Genomic DNA, 23,371 nt, shown 5'->3' with positions numbered 1-23,371 from the left:
GTAATCACTTTGGAATTGTCTGTTCTTCACAGACCCTATCCCTCTTCTCTTTGGACCCATAGCAGCTCTGGGTTTTAAGCACGAAAGCCTATTAAAAATGACTGCTGCTAAAATGCTTAAGAATTATGAAGGGAGGAAGCTGATGTTTAGATTTATTCCCCACTACCCCCTCCCGCTCACACCATAGACTGCATATTTTCTCCTCAGAAAGGAAAACATTCCTGACCTTTGTTTAAATGTTTATCAGAAGTTGTCTGGACTTGCAGAGAGTCTCTGAAGTCACATTCTTCATTAGTCACATCCGTCTTGGTGTGTGGTGTGACTCTCTATCAGGCCAGGAGAAATGTTTGGACCTTGTGCAGAAACCATTTGGTGCTGGAAGCAACAACTTCCACCCAGAGATTTTCACTTAGCACAAATGCAAGCAGAAGCTGAGCAAGGAACTTGAGCTTCGTGCTGGCGGCACTGCTTCAGTTTTATGTATTAAATATATATTTAAAAAAATCCTCTTAGTTCTCATTCCTGTGAGGATTTAATTTTAAAACAAAGCCCCAGCAGGGAGCCTAAATGCGAAGAGGAAAACATGGAGGTCCTCAGCACAAAATGAGGGACTATTCAGAGTTTTATCCTGGCTCTGAAATGTTCCCACTTTGTGATCAAATGACTTTGCCTTCCTGGGTCTTTGATGTTGATAAATTAGTTTATACTTGGAATTTAATGTAAGTAGTTTGCATCCAACAGACTTTGGATTGACGGATGAAAGGTACCATATGTAGAACAAATTAGGTGATGCTGGCGTGTCTGAAAGAGAAAGGCAGCACTAGAGCAACAGAAAGTGCACTGGCTGGCAGGTAGGGTAAATGGATTTTGGTCCTAGTTCTCACCACATTTTACTTGGTCCTCAGTGTTTTCATCTTTAAAGTTAGAAGGTTGAAGCAATGATCTAGGAGGTCCTTTTGGGGTCAAGAATCCTTTCTGATTCTTTGTCTGTATATCTGAAGTAGAAGAAATAGGTGTAAGCTTCAGCCCAAGGGGTATCAGTTACAAGAAGCAACTTTCCTGAGAGTAAGCCTGATCTTGCAAAGGATACTCTGGAATTTTCCTCTCTAGACCAGTGTGGTTCCCAAACAGTGGTCTGAGAAAGCTCTTCTGGTACCCATGTCTTTGGAGCTGTCATGTTTGAAGTCTCTTAGACTGGAATGAGATAAGGAAGTGGGCAGGGGAAGGTTAATCGTGAACTGAAAAACCATTCCAGAATCATTCTAGATGTACGAGTCTATACTTTAAATTTTGATTAAATTTTTGGTAATTAAAGAAGGAAAAGAAAATACCTTCACATTTTTTAGCAGGTTTTATCATGTTACATGGGGAATATCAATAATGTAATGGTCCAGTGTTCTTTCAAAATATTTTGGTGGTATTTTAAAAAATATAAAAGTAAGGCTGGCCTGTGGCTCACTCGGTAGAGTGCGGTGCTGATAACACCAAGGCCACGGGTTCGGATCCTATATAGGGATGGCCGGTTGGCTCACTGGCTGAGCGTGGTGCTGACAACACCAAGCCAAGGGTTGAGATCCCCTTACCGGTCATCTTTTAAAAAAAATAAAATAAAATAAAAGTACATGCTTTTGTAATAATTCAAACAATAAACAAGTATATAAAGACACAGTAAACTGTCTACTTTAATCCCATGACAATCCTAATCCCCACAATAAGCTGCATTAACTGTCTGTACATATAGTTTTTTCATTTCTCTTTTAAATGAAAAGTTTCAAACTATTACTATGCAAATTGCCTTTTTTCAATGAACCATCAATATATCATATGGTGATCTTATTAGGTCAAAACACATAGATCCAAATTTATTCTTTTCAATAGCTGCAAAATGTTCCACAACATGAGTATACTCCTTAAGAACATTCAGGATGCCTCATTTTTTCCATACACAAAATATGATACAATAAATATTCCTATACATATGTCCTTATATATTAGTGCTTTTGTTTTTGTAGGATAGCTTCCCAGAAGGGAGATCACTGGGTCAAAGGGTATGAGAACATTTAATTTTAATAGACAGTCCTAGATTACTTTTACAAGTTTGTTAGGAATTCTTGGTCTTGGCAAGAGTGTACGAGGGTGCTCATTTCCTTACTCATTTCCCAGGAGTGGGAGCTAGGAATTTTCAAAAAGTAAGCCAAGCTGAAGCAGGAAACACTGTAGGTTATTGTTCTAATTACATTTGAGGGACTTTTTGTGAGGCTGAGCAACTCTTCACATGTTTATTGGCCATTTACAATTACTCTTCTTTTAATTAATTATTGCATTATTTACCAATTGTATTAGTCCATTTCCTGTTGCTTATAACAGAATACCTGAAACTGCATAATTTATATAGGAAATGACATTTATTTCTTACAGTTTTGGAGGCTGGGAAGTCCAAAGCCCAGGGAACACATCTGGTGAGAGATTTCTTGTGGGTGGTGACTCTCTACAGCAATGCAGGGTATCTCATGGCAAATGGCCTGATCAAGAGAGTTCCCGCCCACTAGAAGGCCCTCTGCAAATGTATTCCCTGGACTTTGGGCTTCCCAGCCTCTGAAACTGTAAGAAATTAATTCTATTTCTTTATAAATTACTCACTGCTTTCCTGTCCATGGACATCAGAACTTGAGGCTTTGGGTTCCAGGACTTACACCAACGTGCCATTGGGTTCCCCGGTTCTGAGGCCTTTGGACTTGGATGGAGCCACGCTACCCGCACCTAGTTTGTAGATGGTCTATCATGGGATGACTCAGCCTTCACAATCACATGAGCCAATTTCCCTAATAAATTCCCTCATATGTTTATATACATAGACTGAGGCAGCTCTCTGGAGAACCCTGACTAATACACCAATTTATACGAGCTCTTGTTTATTACAGATATTTACTCTTTGTTTAAATACATTTTGAAATAATATTTTTTTGAAAATAATTTCTCGGGGGCTATCATTTCTTTCAATTTTGTTTATGGTATTGGTTGCCATACAGCACAGAAGCTCCATAAGGGCAGTGACACTTGGCTGTTCAGCATACTGCTGTATCCTTGGCAATGAGAACAGTGCCTGGCACATAGTATGTTCTCAATAAAAACAATTATTTAATGAATGAACGAATGAGTATATAAGCTTAAAATTTTAATGTAGCTAAGTCTGTCAATCTTTTTCTTATGGTTTCTGGTTTATCAGAATAGCTCTATTTTATTAGGTTTATTATTTGGTTTTACTTTTTTTTTGCAGTTAATCCTTTAATCCATCTGTAATTAGTTTTTTTATGAAAAAAGATTTTTTTCCACTCACAGTCCTAGTCCATATTGGATTTGTTTTTCATGTGGTGTGAAGCAGGGCAAACTGACCCTAAACTTTGGTCATTACTTTGTGTGAAACATGATATGAAATGCAAATTCTTTTTAGAGTTTATTTTAAGGTGTTCTATATATGAAAATACATACACACCCCACCATCCATTTCATGTGCTATTTAAATATCTAAAATTAACCAAAAAATAAAGGTGGAGAGTGCTTTATTGAGTCAACTTTCCTCAGATTTTTGTTAACTTATCTATAAATCACCTTCACCTCAATTATCAACCAACTCAGAGGCTGGGTTATCAAGGTTGTTACTGACACACACAAAATTTAAGTATGTTGCTCATCATCTCTACTTGAATAAAATTGCTGAATTGTATACAATTCATTTAATAGCAATATTTCCTGGATTCACAGAATAAATCACTTAAATTCCAGTGCTAAAAAAATTCCTTTACGGGCTGAGCCCCTGGCGCACTCAGGAGAGTGCAGCGCTAGGAGCGCAGCAGCGCTCCCCCCGCGGGTTCGGATCCTATATAGGGATGACCAGTGCGCTCGCAGAGCTCACTGGCTGAGCATGGTGTGGCCGGTCTCAAAAAAAAAGGACAAAAAAAAAAAAAAAATTCCTTTACCAGAAATGATGTGCTTTTTCTAAAAAATTATGAAGAAAAATATGGACATGGGATGGAATGCAATGAATTCATTATGAGTATTATACACCATTGAACATTTTGAGGACGAGTCACATTTTTATGCATTATATTATAATTCTGAAATATGTTAGCAGTTTAAAAATTTTCCAAGATTTCTTTAAGGTGTGAACACTTTACCTCCTCCATGAAGCCCCCCTAGCTGGAGGTGATGGCTGCTTCTCTGAACATTTGTAGCGATTCTTGTTTCCACCACTCACAGGGCACTGCCCACAAAATGGCTTGCAAGTAAACCTAAATTGCCTTCATTATTCAATGGCTACTCTATTTTCTCTGATATAAAGAGCTTTTGTCAAGAGATCTGATGATAATTTAATTTTTTTCCCTTCTAAATCATTTGCTCTTTTTACTCTGATGTCAAAAGGATCTTTTTTCTTTTCCTTGAAAGGTCAGTAATTTTACTAGAATATGACTTGGTGTCTGTCATTCTAGGTCCATATTCTTAAGTATGCTGTCTGCTTTTTCAAATTGTAGTTCTAAATTTTTTTTGTATTTTAGGAAAGTTTTCTAGGAAACTTTTCTAGAAGTTTTTGGTGTTTGTTCTGCTCTGTTACTTTAGGTTCCTTCTTTAGTGACTCCTGTTATCCGTATGGTAGATGTGCTTTGCCTATCTTCAATAGTCTTCTTTTTAATCATTCTTTGTTTCTTCTTAATTCAACAGTTTTTCTCCTTTTCACCTACTTCTTTTAAGGGATTATCTGTTGTACTTGTTTGCTGTTGTGTTTCTTTTGGTTTTAACTTCATTTCTGGAATAATTATGTCTTTCATTGCTAATTTTTTTTATAAGCTTTTCACCTCATTTTTGATTACTCCTAATTCTTCTAATTAGGCTGTTTCTTCATACCTTGTACTTTTAAAATGTCTTTTAGCTCACTTTATTCAAACAGTAGTTATAGATTTTATCTGTTTGTGGGCATGTCCTTCAGACAATGCTTTCATTGTAGGGATGCTATTCTGGTTCCCACCCTCTCTTTTTCCTTTTGTGGGATTTCTTTCTAGTACAAGATTTGACTTTAATCCTTGTCTGTACTTACTTTTATGCAAAATTAGTTTTCCTGAAACTTTTTTTGGAGGAGGTGTTTCCAAGATACCTTTTTGTAACTCCTCAGAGCTCTGTTTTGTGGTATTTTCATTTACTGTTAAAAATATGGTGATTTGCTTTCTATAATTTCCTGGTTTATTTTCCCTCCCCCACTTTTATCTGGCCTTATCTTTCCTTCATCTCTATTGTCTCTGTTCTGCTCAATTTGGATTCTTCTCCTAGCGGTTTTTTTCTCAGTGAAGGACCTTGTCCTGGAAGGGAGCCTTGGCAGGTCAGTTTTGGGAGCTCCCAGAGCCCTGACTGCCCCAGCCCCCGTAGTTCCCTTCCTGGGTCCCTTGCACTTACCCACTAATGGACGTCCAGTGAGTACTTGTTGCCTACACTGGGATTTTCCTATTATCAAACCTGTCATCGCCTCATTGTTTCCCTCTGCTTCCTTCTACACAGCTGCTGACATCCTCAAGGCCTTGTGCCATAGGTGGTTTGTTCCTACCCACTTGTATTTTGGCATTTGCAGGGATAGCTTGTCACCTTTTGTGTGGTAAATGTTGTCCATGGGGTTTTGGTTTGGTATCTAGTGGCTTTATGTATTTTCTTTTTTTAATTTTTAAAAATTGTGGCAAAATACACATAACATAAAATTTACCATCTTAACTATTTTTAAGTCTACAGTTCAGTGATAAGTACATTCACATTGTTGTACAACCAATCTCCAGAACTCTTTCATCCTGCAAAACTGAAACTATACCCATTAAACAACTCCCCATTCCTCCCCTTCCCCCACACTGGTAACTACACTTCTAGTGGCTCTACGTGCTTTTATGAGGGGATTGAATCCAGGGAGACTGACACACTGCTGCCATGGCCCCACTAAACTGTAACCCCCTGGAGACTGCAGTCTGTGTTCTGTGCCCCACAGCACCAGTGTGGCACCTGACACATAGAAAACACTCACATATTTAACTGATGAATGAATCATCCTTAATTCCTATATTTTTTGGCAGCGTAAAAGAATGCCTTCTTGTACTCATTAAAGTGATTGATGGATAACATAAAAGTTACCATTGTTACTTGGACTAATACCTTCCCAGGTCAATATGCAACATGAGCTTCTAGATGGGAGAACGCTGCCAACTCTTGATTATTCAACTAATGAAGGACAGGAGGGGAACAGACTATCTCAAGGAATGCTGATTTTAAAGTACTTTCTGTTTTGCTATGTATGAATTTGTTGTAGCAGATCTCCTTATTAATTATTTGGTTCAGGTTAACATTATAACATAGCAGTTCTTGGGCATTACTTGCTGGCAGTGATTTGAAGGGAAGTGGGTGGCCCAGATGTACGTGTGATGGCCTGTTTAAAAGTAAACATTTGACACCAATGTACATAAAGTAGTTAACATATTGGGCATATTTTTCTTTCTTTTTTGAATTGGGCATATTTGAGAGATGTTGCTATTATAATTGGTAAAGCCAATGGAAATAAAAACTGATGTTCATATAGGGCTTTACAGTTACAAACGCTTTCAAATCCATTACTTCATTTATTTCCATAACCCTAATCCTAACTCTTTAGTACAGGCCCTGCTAGACGCATTTTATAAATGAGGAAATGGAGGGACCGAGAGATTAAGTAATGTGCTCATGATCACGTTTAGTCAATGTGTAGTCAAGACTCAGATGCCTTTCTTCAAGTTTAGTGCTTTTTATAATCCTGTTGCTATACCTGAAGAGTATGGGGATATAAAATGCCTGACATCCCATGCTGGAAGAAGGCAGGATGTAAATTATAAATATATAAAAACAAAGAGGTTCTGGGCCAGCTTAGGCAAGAAGAGCCCTCATTTTCTCTATACGTCCTCCAAACTCCAAACACTCTCATTTTCTGCCTCCATGCTTGATCACCATATTTCTAGATATCTCTGCAGAAAAAGACAGAAAAACAGGAAAACGAAGGTAAAAGTACCGTGGCATGACGTTTGTGTGCTGTTCCAGAAACATTAACTCAAGATAAAGGTAATGGCCAGATTGTGAGACCCTACTATGTGCCTGTCACTGTGTTTGAAGACTGATATTAAATTAATATTGGTGCTGGAAACACCAAGGTCATGGGTTCAGGTTCCCATACCAGCCAGCGGCCAAAAATAAAACAAAATTAATACTACCACCAACCCTTTGGGTAGGCAAGATTGTCCCCACCTTATTTTTTATTTAATTAATTTTTTTACTATTTTATTTATTATTTTTGGCAGGATCCATCAGGTATGTCCCCAATTTACAGATGACAAAACTGAGGTTCAGAGAAGTGACTTGCCCAAGATCACGTATCTAGTAAGTGGGGGGAGTAGGGATTTGAACCTTATACTCTTCTAAACATTAATCTCTGCAAAATGTATGATTTTAAAAAGCATAAAAACACTGTACTAAATTAGGAACTTACTGTAGTTAGACCTGAGGTTTATTGAAGTTTGTTTTTATACAATTTATGAAAATCAAAGTATGCTTGTTTTCTAAGCATTTTACAGCATGTATCCCCATACAAACAATAAAAATAAAAACTTTTTCCATTTTTAAGTTAATTTTTAAATCATCTCTTTCCACATATTAAAGGAAATCAAGCAGGAACCCACAAATCTGTTAGTCATCACTTCTGTGAAGGAAACTGTTAAGGAGTGAAATGTTATTTCTTTCAAAATGGCCTCTATAAAGATCTTTGACATCTTTCAGACAGGAATTATTCCGACTGAATTTTGGGAATGACGTATTTTGCTACAAAGCTTTTCTTTTTTCCCCCCAGCCAAGACCTATTCCAAAAATGAATGATTACAGTTCAGTGAAGTCTGATGGGGCTTGTGGTCTCTAAAGCTCTAAACTTGTAGCCACTCTTCAAATCTGCCTTCAGCAACTGTGTCTGAAATGTAAACCTAAAAAGAGGAAGTGCTGCTCAGCCGCGGTAGACACCACAGGTAGGCTCACCTAGGTCCCTTTCACCCCCCTCTTCCCAGTCTCTCTGGCTGCTTGGGGTGGCCAAATGACACATTTCTGGCCAATGAGATTAGGCAGAAATTTTCTGAGTGGAAGGCTTCTGGGAAACGTTAGCTCATCTGATAGAATGAGACATATGGCTGGCCTTGCCCTCTTCCTTGTTTCTTCTGTCTTTAGTGAGGACGTGAGGGTCAGAGGTGCAGCAGCCTTCTTGCAACCATTAAGCATAAAGACAAAAGCCAACACACAAAGGATGATAGAGCAGAAAGACAGAAAGAGCCTGGGTCGTCCATGGCATTGCTGAGCAGTTAAACCCACACCATCAGCTGTCTGCACCTGGACTCCTTGTTCTGCAAGTTAATAGTCCCCCCTTTGGTCACACCACGGTAGCCAGGTTTTTAATCAGCTGAACACATTCCTTACTGATAGACCAGCTATTGTCCTTTTGGTCATCATTCTGCTCTTCCCCTTCCAAATCCTACTATTTCCTTATATGTTGAGGTAACCGGTATAGAATAACATCTTCACATCAGGGACAGACTTATGTACCTAGAAGTATTTATAAACTAAAATATCATAATTATACAACTGACTCAGAAAATTGCTGTGAAAGATTCCTTCACCGCTTTGCCTAACAATTTCTTGAATCTGAAATAAATTTCATGCTTCCATGAGAAACCTAGTTCCTGCATTCTTTGACAGTGTCTAAACTTAGGCCTTCTAGTTCTTATGATGAACCCTGCTGGTTTTAAGGACTTAGTGGGCCACTTTCTTATTCTGCAGTTGAAACATACACACACACACGCACAAAAGAAAAATGAAATCTCAGAGAACTCAATTTTATTTAAACTGATTGAAAATTTCATTTGTTCTTCACAAAGTTCTTATTCTTTTCGGTGATCTAGGTTTTATTTTTAGAATACATATGTGAAAGCAGTGATTTATCTGATTACCTCTTCTAATTTATTTTGCATTTTTCTCAGAAAATGGAATACGACATGGGTTTTTTTATTCCATAAAGCTAACAGATCCAGGCAGTTGCACTCTTTGGAAGGTGGATCATCTGTAATTAACCAAGTTGATCATGGGGAGTTGGGGAATAATTTTATCATGTTATATTAGACAACTGCCACTGCCAAAACCTGGAATTTAAGTTATTTAATCAAAGCAACAGCCTTAGATTCTCTGGATACTTTTCTTCAAAAACATACATGGTTTAACAGAACATGCACAAACATAAGCTTTTCCACATACTGGTAAAAATCAGAGTAACTGAAGATTATGGAAATGCAGAATCCATACAGGAAATTTAATGAAGGAGACACAAGTTTAGGAATGGAAACAAATCCACAGATTAAGAATTGTGGGTGAATGAATGAAGTATCTCTTATACTTAACAGGTTCTGACATTGAATTTTAGCTTCCTTTAGACTGAAATGTGGGCAGATGTGCATGTGCACCTGTACACACACCCACTCACCTGAGTGTCCTGTTCCAGCTTCATTCAATCCCCATTGATGGAGGCTGTACTTAGGCACCAAAATACACTCAATCTTTGTTGCCTAACTTGTAATGTGGGGATAACACTTTACCACAGGGTTCTTGTGAGGATTAAAAAGGTGATACGCATATGCCTATAGGTGAAAATTCTTATTAACTGTACCATGCTATTATTATTATTCCTATCTCCTGGTCAAATATGGGAAAAATTCTGCCTGAAAATCACGTGCAGCTTCTCCATTTTACAAATATATTCTCAGCATTGTTTACTGTATTAATGGGAATAACTAACTGCCTTACAAAGGCCTACTGTTGCTAAGTGTGCTGGAGATTAAAGGACTTGAGAAAAAGAGAAACAAGGCTTTGCCGGTCTCTTTAAGGACCCAAGGAGAGCTCCAAAGACACACGTGGTGAAATGTTGTAAGTAGATTCTTTTCTAGTTTTAATAAGTGGAGCAGGCTACAGGCTGTCCCTGAGAGGTGGAGAAAGACAGTACATCTTACAGACCGACAGGAAACCAGCGGTCAAACCATGGTCTCTATTATGCACGGAACTCATATTTAAAGTGATGCTGAGAATCAGCAGGATCTCTACCATAGACAATAGTCAAACAGAATAGTAAAAATCTTTTTTTTTCTTCCGTGAAAAAATATTAAAGACAAAAACTACAAGTGTCACAGAATTTTTACTGTTTATATTTCACATAAGTGGCTGCCATTACAACAATTTCAATCTACTCTAGCAGCGATGCAGATAATTTTCATGAACCCCAATTCAATGATGGACAAAGGAATATTCTTTCCATCTCCCTATTACTTCCAAGTATTTGATTGAGCAAATTGGACTTTAACAAAAGAAAAGTATTATAGTAAACATGTATCCTTTCTTTCTACTCTTGCTGGAAGAACTCTACCTGATCTGCACTAGAAACTGCCTGTGCCTGGCAATCTTGGGTGCACACTGGATAACTGGCAGGGTCCTTGGATTTCTGGCCAAGAACTGCAAATTTTATAAAAAACAACTGGGTGCAGGTACAACTCTCAAAGGTCTCTATGCCATTGAGGATGGGCTGTTATAATACAAACCTGAGGATAATGAAAAAGTAAATTCTATGGTGTATTGGAATGTTTTGCTTTTGACCTTTTTGTTTCTAGGGGGAAATGTATCAATTGTCAGAAGAGGCTAATTTTTTTTTTTTTTTTTGGTGGCTGGCTGGTTTGGGGATCCAAACCCTTGACCTTGGTGTTATATCACAAGGCTAATTTTTAAACTGGAATCATCAATGTCAATATTATAAAAAATTTTGAGAAATGTTCATACTTTTGAATGAATAATTCCATTTTGGGATCTATTCTACAGAAATAAACCTGAAGAAAGAAGAGCTCTTCTTAAAGATGTGAATTAAAATGTTATTTACGACAGAAAAACTGGAGTAAATTATGGTCCAAAAGACTATGCAGAATTATAAATTATATTTATAAATATTTTAAGCACATGGAAAATACTAGTTATAAATTAAAAACAAGATGTTAGAATATATGTATAGCACGATTAGAATAATCATGTCATATATGCCTAGAAAAAAGACTAGAATGAATTACAATAAAATATGGAATGGAATACAATGAAAATATTAGCAGTGATTGTCTTTGATTTCAATGAATTCTATAAATTTCCATAGTTATTTTTAAATAACAAAAAGTATCTTTAGTGAAAATGAAATTAAATTAGCTTACATTCCCAGGACATAGAAGCTGCATGGCAGCGAAAATTAAATTAACAAGGATATATAAATCTAGAATTGAAAATCCATTTGGCTTGCCGGAAAAGTGAAACATCTGACAACAAACTGTTGAAGACTAGCTGTTAAACAGTGTGCTCATCATCTCAACAGGGTTGTACCTATTTAAAATTCTGCTTTTACACATTTGCCAGGGAAATAGGTAGAGCAAAGTGAATTTACTGTATATTTTTTTCTTAGCACTATCAAGGTATTTAAACAATCCTTTTCTTTGGATCAGTATATTCTTCTTAGCTCAATTTCGAGCAAACAAAAATAAGATTCATTCATCTCCACTTCAGAATGTCACTCTGGGCAAAGTCTAATTCATTTAATACTATACCTCTAGCCATATCTACATTATTTATAAGCTCATATAGTCTGTCATCAAATTATAATGTATTCATAGGCCACAAATGCGAATGGATTTTTGTTCATTTTTTCCCCTTCCAGTAGAAATTTCACGGAAGATATTCTTCCAGTGATTAAAAATAAAGGGTTGAGGTGTGTATGTGTGTGAGCATTTTTTGCTCCTATGCATTTTTATTGACTTGATTTGACATTGGCATTTGACAAACCACCAGGACGGACTGCATGTTTGCAGGCTTTTTAGAGTAGGGGCAAATTTCCTTAAGGCACTCAACATAGCATTTACAAAAAGCAGGCACATGATGTGAGTGATGGGGAATTATTATAATTTTCCACTCAGTGACAGTGAGGATCCAGGTAAACTTTGTTTCCTGAGCTAAGGGATGGGTGCACTCAGCACAGCTTGTACACAGCCTGATGCTGAGTGTAAACCGGGCAAGAGATGAGAGGCCCGGTTGTGGGGAAAGATAAGGACGATGCCCAGGAGACTGGCTTTGTGTGAGAGAATGGCCATGCAGGACACTCTGTAGCTGGTGGGAAGGCTGGAGAGAGAATGGGGGGGGGGGAAATTGTCCCATAAAACCTGTCTGCTGCCCCATGAACACAGTGAAATCTATACTTCTCATTAACATCTTGTAGGATGGGAGTCCTATTTGCTGGTGGGTACAGGGCAAAAACAGGCTCATCATGGGATAGTTGAAACATGGATCCCATATGTGTTTGTTAAATTGGATCAAGAGTCCAAGAATTATTTCCAAAACATCTGCTCTGTGCCCAGAACTATATTATATGCTTTGGGACATACAAAGTAAGCATAACCCACATGGGTTCTGCCCTCAAAATCCTCAATAGTTCCCTAATGCTTGTCGCTGATCACCTGACATTTCCAAACACAGTCACTCCTTTTTATTTGTAGATTGCATATTAGCAAATTTACCTACTTGCTAAAATTTATTTGTGACCTCCCAAATCAAATAATTTGCAGACATGCACAGAGTAGCAAAAAAATGTGAGTCACTTGATGCACAGGCTCCCAGCTGAGGTCAAACAAGGCACTGCTCTGCCTTCTTGTTCCAGCTCTCACACTAGAAACAGGTGTCCCTTTCACAATCTACTTAGTGTCACTATTTAAAAAAATATATATTTTTGTGTTTTCTGTTGGTGATTTAGCTGTCTAAAATGGCCCCCAAGTGTTGTACTGAAGTGCTATCTAATGCTCTTAATGGCGAGAAGGCTGTGATGTGTCTTATGAAAAACACGTGTCAGATAAGCTTCATTCAGGAATGAGTTACGGTGCTGTTGACCGTGAGTTCACTGTTAATGAATGATAATACATGTTAAATAAGGTGTCTTTAAACAGAAACACACATTAAACAAGTTTATGTATTGATCCATTGATGCAAATGTGATCAGAGGCTCACAGAGACCTAATTATATTGGCCCTACGAGCGGTGGTTCAATATTCACTAACTTAGGGTTTGCAGTGACTTAATAGAACATAACTACTGCGAGTAATGAGTATGTACTGTATTTGTGCCCTTCTCTGCAGCTGTTTAACTGAAGGGGAAGGTAGACTAGAATTAACCTCTATTAAAGGCCAAATGTGGGTCAAACACTAATCATTTAAAATACATCAACTCATGTAACTCTCACAATCACATTGTGAGGTATTTTCCTTTTACAGATGAGAAAACTAATCGTCAGAGTGGTTAAGTAAATTTCCCAAGGTCATACAGCCAGTAGCTATGTAGAATACCATACCCACTGCCCGGGAAAGGATTAGGGGGAGATGATAAAATTGAATGGAACATTGTTCTCAGAGTTTTCATGATAGTAGAAAATAAGCATAAGGGGCAATTTGAGAAGATGCCAATGAGGAAGGCCCCAGCCAAGTGGCAAGAGATCCTCCTCTACATTGAGGGACCTCTAAGCTGAGCAGAGCCACCTCTCTGTTGGATTCCAGAGAGGGGATAGAGAAAGGTGGGCTTCTATCAGTGTGAAGGTTCCCCTTTCCAACAAGGACATGATAAATCCACTGTTAAGTATTCATTTATTTATTCAACAAGTATGTATTGAGTACCTACCACATCCCAAGGACTGTTTAGATCCTGGGGATTCAATAGTGAACAAAACAGATAAAAAGCATTGGGCTCATCGAAAGTGTATGTTCCAATGAAATAATTGAAAGATTTGGTCATGCAATTTTGCATGAATACTTTTCTTAAAGTCTTATGATTGATACCCAAACTTTTTTTAATACCAACAATACTGACAGATGTAAATGTATTTCCATTTTGTATGATTCAGGTAAGAGCACTGAAATGGTCAAGGAGATAAGAAGTAGCCAGATCACCTGTGCTGCCTGCACTATGTTGAGTGATCATGAGTTCTGGGGCTTCCACCGCCTGCGCTGTACTAGACATTCTGAAAAGTCCTCTTGTTGCAAACACTAGATGCTGGATAAACTGGGCAAAAATTGGCCCATCATTATTTATCTTGAAGAAATGAAGCAACGTAGTGGATTGAAATATGTCCCTCCAAAACTCACTGAAGCTTGAATTGTGTCCCCCAAGTTTTATGTATTAGAAACTAAGCACCCTCTCCCCCCACACCCCATGACTATTAAGAGGGTGGAAAATCCTATTATGGTAATTGAAAGGTGGAGCCTTGAAGAGGTGATTGGATTGTAGGACTGTGTAGTAGTGAACGGATTGAAAATGGTGGTACGGGGCGTGGTTCTGAGGGCTCTACAAAGAGAGTGAATGAGGAGGTTAGTCTCTGCACTCTCTCCTCTCTCTGCTCCGCCATTTCACAATGTAATACCTGCATCACTGAAGTCACCACCAAGACCCTCACCAGATGTGTTCCCTGGACTTTGGACGTCCCAGCCTATGAAACAACAAGCAATAAATTTTGTTTTCTTATAAATCACCCAGTTTCAAGTATTTTGTTATAAGCAACAGAAACGGACTAATACAGGCACCCCAAAAATCTCTTGAAATGTTTTTAGAACAATGGTTCTGAACCTGGGCTGGACATGAAAACATCTGGACAGTTTTAAAAAGTCTTGCTAACCAGATCAGATCTAAACCAATTAGATCGGAATCCTGGAGTGGAACTCAGCATCACATTTTGTAAAGCTCCCCAGCTGATGTACAGCTAAGGTGGAGAACCACTGCTTTAGAAGGTGATTAGAGTACAGGGAGAGTTGGTAGTCCCAATGTTCTGCCAATTTCACTCAAAATTGCTAATGCTGGTGGATCTGATCCGCTTTCCTAAACCTCCTCTCCACACCTTCATTTTCTTTGTTTTCCACCCCATACAGGGAGGTGAACATTATCATCTCTCAGATAGATGTAAAGAGCCAGCTTAAGTGGGCACCTTCCTGAGTCTAAATATGCCATTTATAGTTAAATGTTTTAATTTTTTAAGTGAGTTCCTGTTAAGCTGAGGCTACATCTGTAAACCAAAGAAGACATGTATGAATTGCAGCAAAGGACTTTATTATTTCTACCAATGAGACTCTGAAAGCCAAAGATAATACCATGTACCTAATGGACATTAATTGTACTCTTTTTCTGCCAAACTCTGTGATTTTGGTTCACATTCCTCTTTGGAGCCAATAGTCCAAGCTTTTTTTTTTTTTTTTTAAATGAACTAACCAACAAAAATTCTTGAACATTTCCTTTATATAAAACACTGGTAGAATATTTAGGGAAGAGATAGGCCAATGATTACTGGATATGAGTGACCTCTGACTCCAGAATGACTCTATACCTAAAAGGTGCTATTAGGAAATAATATGTGTGACACTGAGCTTGAAGATGAAAATATTCCATGCTGCAAGGCAAGAATACACTCTGGCCAGCATGGTGGATGGTTCCTATTAGACTGTCTACATTTGGACTCTGGGATCTCTCAAGAGATGGGCAGGACTCCCTATCCTAGAACCCCTGCACAGCAAGAAAAAGATCAGGATAGGAGTTTCCAGGGATTTGTTTATAAGAACATCATCCTGCCATTTTGTTTGCATAGATTTAAAAGAAGGTTTGAGATCTAATCTGGAGACACATGAGACAGTATTGTGTTTAGACTGGTTAGAGTAAGACTCAATATGGCACAGTCAAGACACTTATAAACCAACTGACACTAGATTTTATAATTCTAATAACAATAAAATGAAAACAGCATTTAATGAGACTTTACTATGTACCAGGTACCAATGTTTTTCATGTATTACCTCATTTACCTTCCCATCAACTCTAAGTGGTGGACATTGTTATTATACCCTGTTTTGCAGGTAAGAAAACCATGAATGAAGGTGGTCAGGATCACAAGTATAGACAGTCCCTGACTTATGAATGGCTTGGCTTATGATTTTTTGACTTTGTGATGGGTTTATTAGGGCGTAGTCCCATGGTAAGTTGAGGAGCATCTGAACTTAAGATTTTTGTTTTTTTTTAAAAGATGACTGGTAAGGGGATCTTAACCCTTGATTTGGTGTTGTCAGCACCATGCTCAACCAGTGAGCTAACCGGCCATCCCTATATGGGATCTGAACGCGTGGCCTTGGTGTTATCAGCACCACACTCTCGAGTGAGCCATGGGCTGGCCCTTGAACTTAAGATTTTTTTAAGTTTATGGTGGGTTTATTGGGATATTAAATGCATTTTCAACTTAAAATATTTTTGACTTATGATTTGGGACATACCCCATTGTAAGCAGAGGAGATCTGTAGTTAAGTGGCAGAGTAGGGATTCAACCCATGTGGTCTGACTCCAAAATCGACCTCCTTAACCCCTCTGCTGTATTTCCTCCCACATAGCAGCCAAGTCTTGGCTGCTGGGTGACCCAGCACAAACAGTTGAAGGCAATTGGTAGGGACAGGCCTGGGGTCAGCCTTGGAGACCCATCAAGCCCACAGTCATGGAGGGGTTGTGGCTATTTCCCCTACTCCTTGGGTTTGTCCTGAGGGGGGTGTCCCCCCCATTCACGGGGATTGATGTATGGAGTGGATTAGGATCCTCAGACATCTGAGAAAACTTCTCCTAAGGGAGCATCAAGAAAAGAAGAGACGACCATCTCCCCTGGATGATGAGGACTGAGGTAGCCACTTTCAGAGGTGGCATGCCAAGGTTTTGCTTATTCATGCTCTTATGGAGGAATGTTAGGTGCAGCTCATGAGTCTGGGGATGGAGCTGAGGGAGTGGCTGGAGCAGAGCTCTCCATTTATAAAGTTGCTGGCCAAGCTCTGTCACTAAGAAAGGATTGAAGACTGGAGAAAGAAAACCACATTTCTTTGAGCTCAGTCAGTCAGGAAAAAGGGGGCAGCGTGCACCGACAGGCCAGGCAGAACGGGAGAAAAGAAAGAGGCCTCAGATGAGAGCACATCAGGAGGTGGCAAGCAGGGAGGGAGCCGTTAGCTATGCCCCATCACGACTGGGTCCAGAACAGGCCTGCCCTGCCACTTATCTTGTAGTGAACCAAAGGCTTGGTGGTTCGGAAAGAGCCAAGTCAGATCAACTTCTCTCTCCTGCTCTGAGGCTCTGATGTGAGACACCTGAGTAGAGAGGGCCTCTGGCTCCACAGCCATGGCCTGTCAAGTATTGGGCAGCCTCCTGATCTCTGCCTCAATCTGCCTTCTCCAGCTGGGCTGAGCATCTCTAATAAGCGGCTGCACTGCATGGATCCCTTTCCTTTCCTTCTCTAACTCAGAGCAGAGCTGCGGAAGCATTTCATTCTCCATCCAGTGCTCTCTGGCTTCCTGAGGGGGGTCCCTTGGAAGCCACGGTTGCAGTGTAATTGCTGCAGCTGCTATTGAAATTCACTTTTGGATTTCTGTTCCCTGAGTGGAAAGTTCTGAAAGCTCCCATGGAGAAGGAGCAGGCTTTGCATCATGCAGGCTTGGGCTACGCTGACAAATTCCTGAAGCCTCATTTCTGTGTGGTCTCTTTTCAAAACCTTTGGAAAGTTCCAGGAGATCTATTTCTTGATAAAATTTTCTCCCTTGCTTGGGATCAGGCCAGAAGAAAGCAGAACAGATGTCGGATCTAAAGCTTTCTCAATTCAACCACTTGACCGCTGGCCCACAAATTTGCGGTGGTGTAAATGCAATGTCTTTGAGCCTTTCTCACTCAGGGAAAGACAAGCCTCTAAAGAAGCAGGAAATGTCCTTTCTTCAAGAAAAACAACATGAGAGAACGGTGATTGGAGTCAGCTGCATTTCTGCCTCTTAGAATATTAAACATTTTTTTTATTCCTTCTCTCAGAAAGCCAAAATGGATTATGCTTAATTGAGTTCTAAAATCCCTACAAGAATTTTCCTTCTTTTTCAAGTCACCTGGCTGAAAAAAATGGTTCAATTCCTAAAAATACAAATTCCTTCAAGAGAGGAGCCCTACGATGGACCATAACTTAGATACGGAGTAAATATTATTATTCAGGCTGGGAAAATTGATGGTGGTGCAGTGTTGGAGACAAGGGTCAAGGTTAACAGTCAGGGTTAAAGCCTCAGATGAAAGTGAATGCTTGAGCATGTTGACAGTTAGCTTAGCGATTTTTCTCCTCTACCCTACTCAGAGTTACCAGAAAGGCCTGGCAAATGATCAAACAGCACATGCAAACATTATGCTCCAAGAGGTCTTGCTTGGGCAAATATTCATGCCAGCTGCCCCTGTACCCTGACCTTTCAAGAGCCTCCTGATTGCAATTGGGGGGATAGGCTCTAAGATTTCTAATCTGGCCCTGTGAGGACTGATGTTAGAATGGTCTCAGGGATTTGCTTGAATAAAACCACACCAATTCAAGCCCCCCCGGACACATTCATTCTATTAAGAAATACCGTTTTTCACTGAATGTGATATGACATTAATCATAAGGTGGATCACATGTACCACAAAAAACCAATTAAAATCTGACATAAACTTTATCATACAGAATTTTTATTTTGTGTTAATTAAAATAGCTCCTTTAGACCTATTTAGACATGGAAATATCATATAACCCTTTGGTAGTTCATCAGAAAGAAAATACAAGCAAAATAAGTTAATTAAGATATTTCAAAACCTTTTTCACACCCAAGTGTGCGATTCTTCTGAGTGACTTTTGTTTTAAACTTTTTATTTTGAAATAATTTCAGGTTTACAGAAAAGATATCATGGAGTGCCAATGCTGCTGGTCTAAGTACCAGACTTTGGACAGCGAGGCTTTATTAGAATACCTACGAGTATGGCTGGCCCATGGCTCACTTGGGAGAGTGTGGTGCTGGTAACACCAAGGCCACGGGTTCGGATCCCTATATAGGGATGGCCGGTTAGCTCACCTGGGAGAGCGTGGTGCTGACAACACCAAGTCAAGGGTTAAGATCCCCTTACCGGTCATCTTTTGGAAAAAAAAAAAAAAAAAAAAAAGAACACCTATGAGTATTTACTAGCTGTGTGATATCTGACCATCCATGTCTTTATTTGGAATTTTGGAAAATGATTCCCCTTACCTTCCAGGGTTGTAGTGACTAACAAAATGAAGAAACACCTAGAAGCCCTTAGTCAATGGTAAAGTTCCTTACAGTACTACATAAACATCAGTCATCACTGTCACTCATTACGAGGCACAACGTAAGTAACGTAGAGTTTACAGTCTAGCTAATAATCATTCTTTACAGTTATTTGGTGCTGCACAGTTTACACACTGCTTTCATATCTGTTATATAATTTGATCTTCTCAATAATCCTGTGAAGCAGGTAGACTAAATCGTACCTTCATTTATTGTGTACATTGTCCTGAAGTTTTGAGGGTGTTGCTTTTTCATAGTGGTCAATGCTTCTTTGAACATGTCAGCTTGTCCTTGGTCTTGTCAACACTCTTACTGAACTTAACTTCACACCATATGAATGGGGCTTTGTCAACACTGGGTTACTAGGTCTGTTTAACCTGGTCTGAACCTTTCTTATTTTTCAGACACAACACTTCTCTGCAATTCTGGCCTGCTCATGGGACCAACAGCCCCTCCCTGGATATCCCGGGCCACTCCTCTCCCTGGTAACCCTCTGCCTGGTAGAGACATTGCGGGGGAGTGGGGGGTGGTATTGTTAGCTCCTGCTGTTTCTAATTAACTGCACCCTGTTTTCCTCTAAAGTGGTAAAGGCAATTCAACAAATAAGTTTTTTCAAAGGGGTCACATCATTTTGCCATCTAACGGGATAAAACAGAGTCCAACTATTTAACACATCAATTTTAAGTAAAAAATAAAGTTTTCCCCCCACATTATCAACTGGCTTTCTTCTCCTGACCTCCCCACTTTCTCTCATAGGCCTAGTGGGGGGTTGATCTTGACTGAAAAATCCATATAGAACAGGCTTGGGGAAGCTTTCCTTGAATATTTCTAGTTTCCCCACCCCAATCCCACTCCCACTCATAAAAAGTAAAGAACTCATTGTGAAACCCTTAAAATTGTTTAAAATAAGAAGTCTCATTAATTTATATATACCCAAGTCCTCTTCCATTGCAAAGCTTTCTAAGTGTGCCACTCCTAAATTACAAAGATAATTACACTCATATATTCCCTGATTTAAAAGTTCTTTTGACAATAACTCAGGGTTCCCTTTTTAACAGTTACAAAAAAAAGATGTTATTTGTCTTACAATGGAAAACACAGATGAGGTCAGATCATTCACGGGGTAGCTTGAGGTAAAGGAAGCACCATAATCTTATCCAGTATGGGGAGGAATTTAGAATAATGAAAGGCTGGCTGGCCTTGGACTCCAAGCAAGGATGTTTTGTCATTAAATTATCCAAAAGACAGCCTTATAAGGCAGTTTCTTCTAGAAGGCAAGTAAGTCTACAGTGGACCCTGAGGGCAGGCTCTGGGGACAGGATAAAAATCATATTTATGTATGTCAATAAATGCCTGCTTTGCTTAATCATTCCATCTCAGAGCTGTATAGTATAAAAGATTTAAAAGTTATAAAACCCTTCCCCGGACGCTGTCCCCCCAGTCCCCCCCATGCCCCGAGGTTATTTCCAGCTCTCCTAAAGAGATTCTCCTGACTCCCACATGAGCATGTTACAGCATTCAACAGTTTTTACTGGAAAGTTTTTCCTGGTGTGTAATCTAAATGTGCCTTGTGGCTATTTGATTCCAGGCCTTTTAATTCTGTCTCCTGAAGAATTGTAGAATAGTAGGTCAGGGACCTTCCATTTAATAACTAATTCCCAAACTATGAAGAAACGTTAACTTGTTCTTTGGATTACTTTGCTTTAAAAGAATCTTAAGTCCTTTAAGACCCATCTTCAAGGTTGCCCATTTTCTTTTCTAAAGCTTCCTCAGTTTTACCAATCTTCCCTAAAATCCAGCAATTAAAACAGGGAAAAGTGATAATAAAGAACCAGTGATTCATTCAGCATTCTAGAAATTTCTATGCTCAAAAAGGGCAACTGAGACTAGAAAAATTGTAAAAGCATTTCTGCTGGGCTGGGGCAGACTCTTAGGGATGTTTTCTGTTTCTGTTGTGAAAGCAGAGAGAAAGAGTTTGGGGGAAAGAACCTCCTAAAATGAGAAAGGCTTATAATTTGGAGGAAGGACTGGCTACTAAGCAGGCCATGTGACAGTACTTTGTGAGCAGTCATTTAATAAGAAAAAGCTCAGGAATGGCTTTTCACTTCCACATAACAAACAGCTTTTCAGGGTGGGTTTAGGAAACCAGATTTGACAATGCTTCTGAGATCTGAGGAGACACAGAAGGTCCTGTGAAGGAGTCTAGGCATCTCTTGCTGAAATTACTGTCCTAGAGTCCTATGGGTCCTCTGACTGCAGACCTGCCCCCTTCCAGCCATTCTCCTAAGGGCAGCCAACAGAAATTTTCTAAAAGCAGAAATCCAGTCACATCACTCAATGGCTCCCACTGTTCTTATGCGAGTGACTCAGCTCCTTATCAGGTGGGCCCCAGGCCCTCCATCGCTGGGCTCTGCTCCGTGGCCAGCTGCCACCTCTGCTCTCCCGCCTGTCGACGCTGCCCCATGGAACCGCACGCTATTCCTTCTGCTCATACACTCTGTTCAGGGCCCCCGCCCCCCCGCTTTTTAAATTTATTTATTTATTTATTTTTTCCTTTTTGTCTTTTTTCGTGACCGGCAACGGATCGCAACCCTCAGTGTCACACCCGTGCCGGACCGGGACCGGCAACGGGATCGCAACCCTCGGCGTTGCACCCGCACCTCGCTCAGCCAATGAGTGGGAACCGGTCTGTATGTGGGATCCGAACCCTCGGCGGGAGTGCCACCGCGCTCCCAAGCGGCACACTGTAGCAGTGCACCACCGGGCCGGCCCTAAATTTATTTTTTAACTGACAAGTAACAAGTATAAATATTTATGGTGTACGACATGATGTTTTGATATATGTATACATTGTGGAATGGCTAAATTAGGCTAATTAACATATGCATCACCTCACATACTTGTCATTTTTTTTGTGGTGAGAACACTTAAAATCTACTCTCTTAGGAATTTTCAAGCATACAATATATTATTGATTATAGTCACCATGATGTACAATAATCTCTTGAAATTTTGTGCCCTCTGGCCAACATTTCCCCAACCTCACCCCTTCACCCCCAGCCCCTGGTAACCACCATTCTGCTCTCTGCTCCTATGAGACTGACATTTTTAGGTTCCACATAGAAGTGAGGTCACACAGTGTTTCTCTTTCTGAGCCTGGCTTATTTCACTTAACATAATGTCCTCCAGGTTCATCCATGTTGTTGCAACATGACAGACAGACATGAACATGACAGAATTTCCTTATTTTCTAATGGCTCTATAGTATTCCATTGTGCACATATACCACATTTTCTTTTCATCTCCATTCTAACTCCACTCCAACCTCCATGCTAGCTCTTCTCCAGCCAGTTCCTTCTCGTCCCTGTCTCAGGACATTACTCTTCTGTGAAGTCATTCCTGGCTCTTCCTCCATAGATCTGGATCCTCTCCCCTGGGCTCCCTGACAGTCCTCATGGTATGACCCTGTTAGTTTAACAAAATATTGCAGTGACTTGCATTCCCCCAAGATAAAGCAGACCATTAACCATTTCATTTAATTTTGGAATCCCTTTGTTTCAACTTTCAATGAAGTTCATAAATTCACTGAAGGGAGACTTCTGGTCAAAATGGCAGAACAGACAGTCCTCAGCGTCACTCTCTCCCACAAATCAACCAATTTACAACTATTAAAACACAACAGTAGGGCTGGCCCGTGGCTCACTCGGGAGAGTGAGGTGCTGATAACACCAAGGCCACGGGTTCGGATCCTATATAGGGATGGCTGGTTAGCTCACTTGCTGAGCGTGGTGCTGACAACACCAAGCCAAGGGTTGAGATTCCCTTACTGGTCATCTTTAAAAAAAAAACAAACAAAAACAAAAAACACAACAGTAGCCAAGCTGGGGCCACTAGAGCTCAAGGGAAAAGGAGGAGAGACCTATGGAGTGCATGAAGGCAGGAGAAGCCACGATGAGAGAAAGAAAAAACTGCTCGGACTGTTTCGAGCCCCAGACACTTCCAGGCTGGTGCTGCTGAGTGCACAGAGTAAGAGCCAGTGAAAGCCACAGCTGTGCCCTTCAGATGACGTTGCTCAGAGGCAACAAGGG

This window comes from Galeopterus variegatus, unplaced genomic scaffold (assembly GCF_000696425.1).
Source record: "Galeopterus variegatus unplaced genomic scaffold, G_variegatus-3.0.2 Scaffold1594, whole genome shotgun sequence".
Taxonomy (NCBI): domain Eukaryota; kingdom Metazoa; phylum Chordata; class Mammalia; order Dermoptera; family Cynocephalidae; genus Galeopterus; species Galeopterus variegatus.
This window is presented reverse-complemented; position numbering follows the sequence as displayed.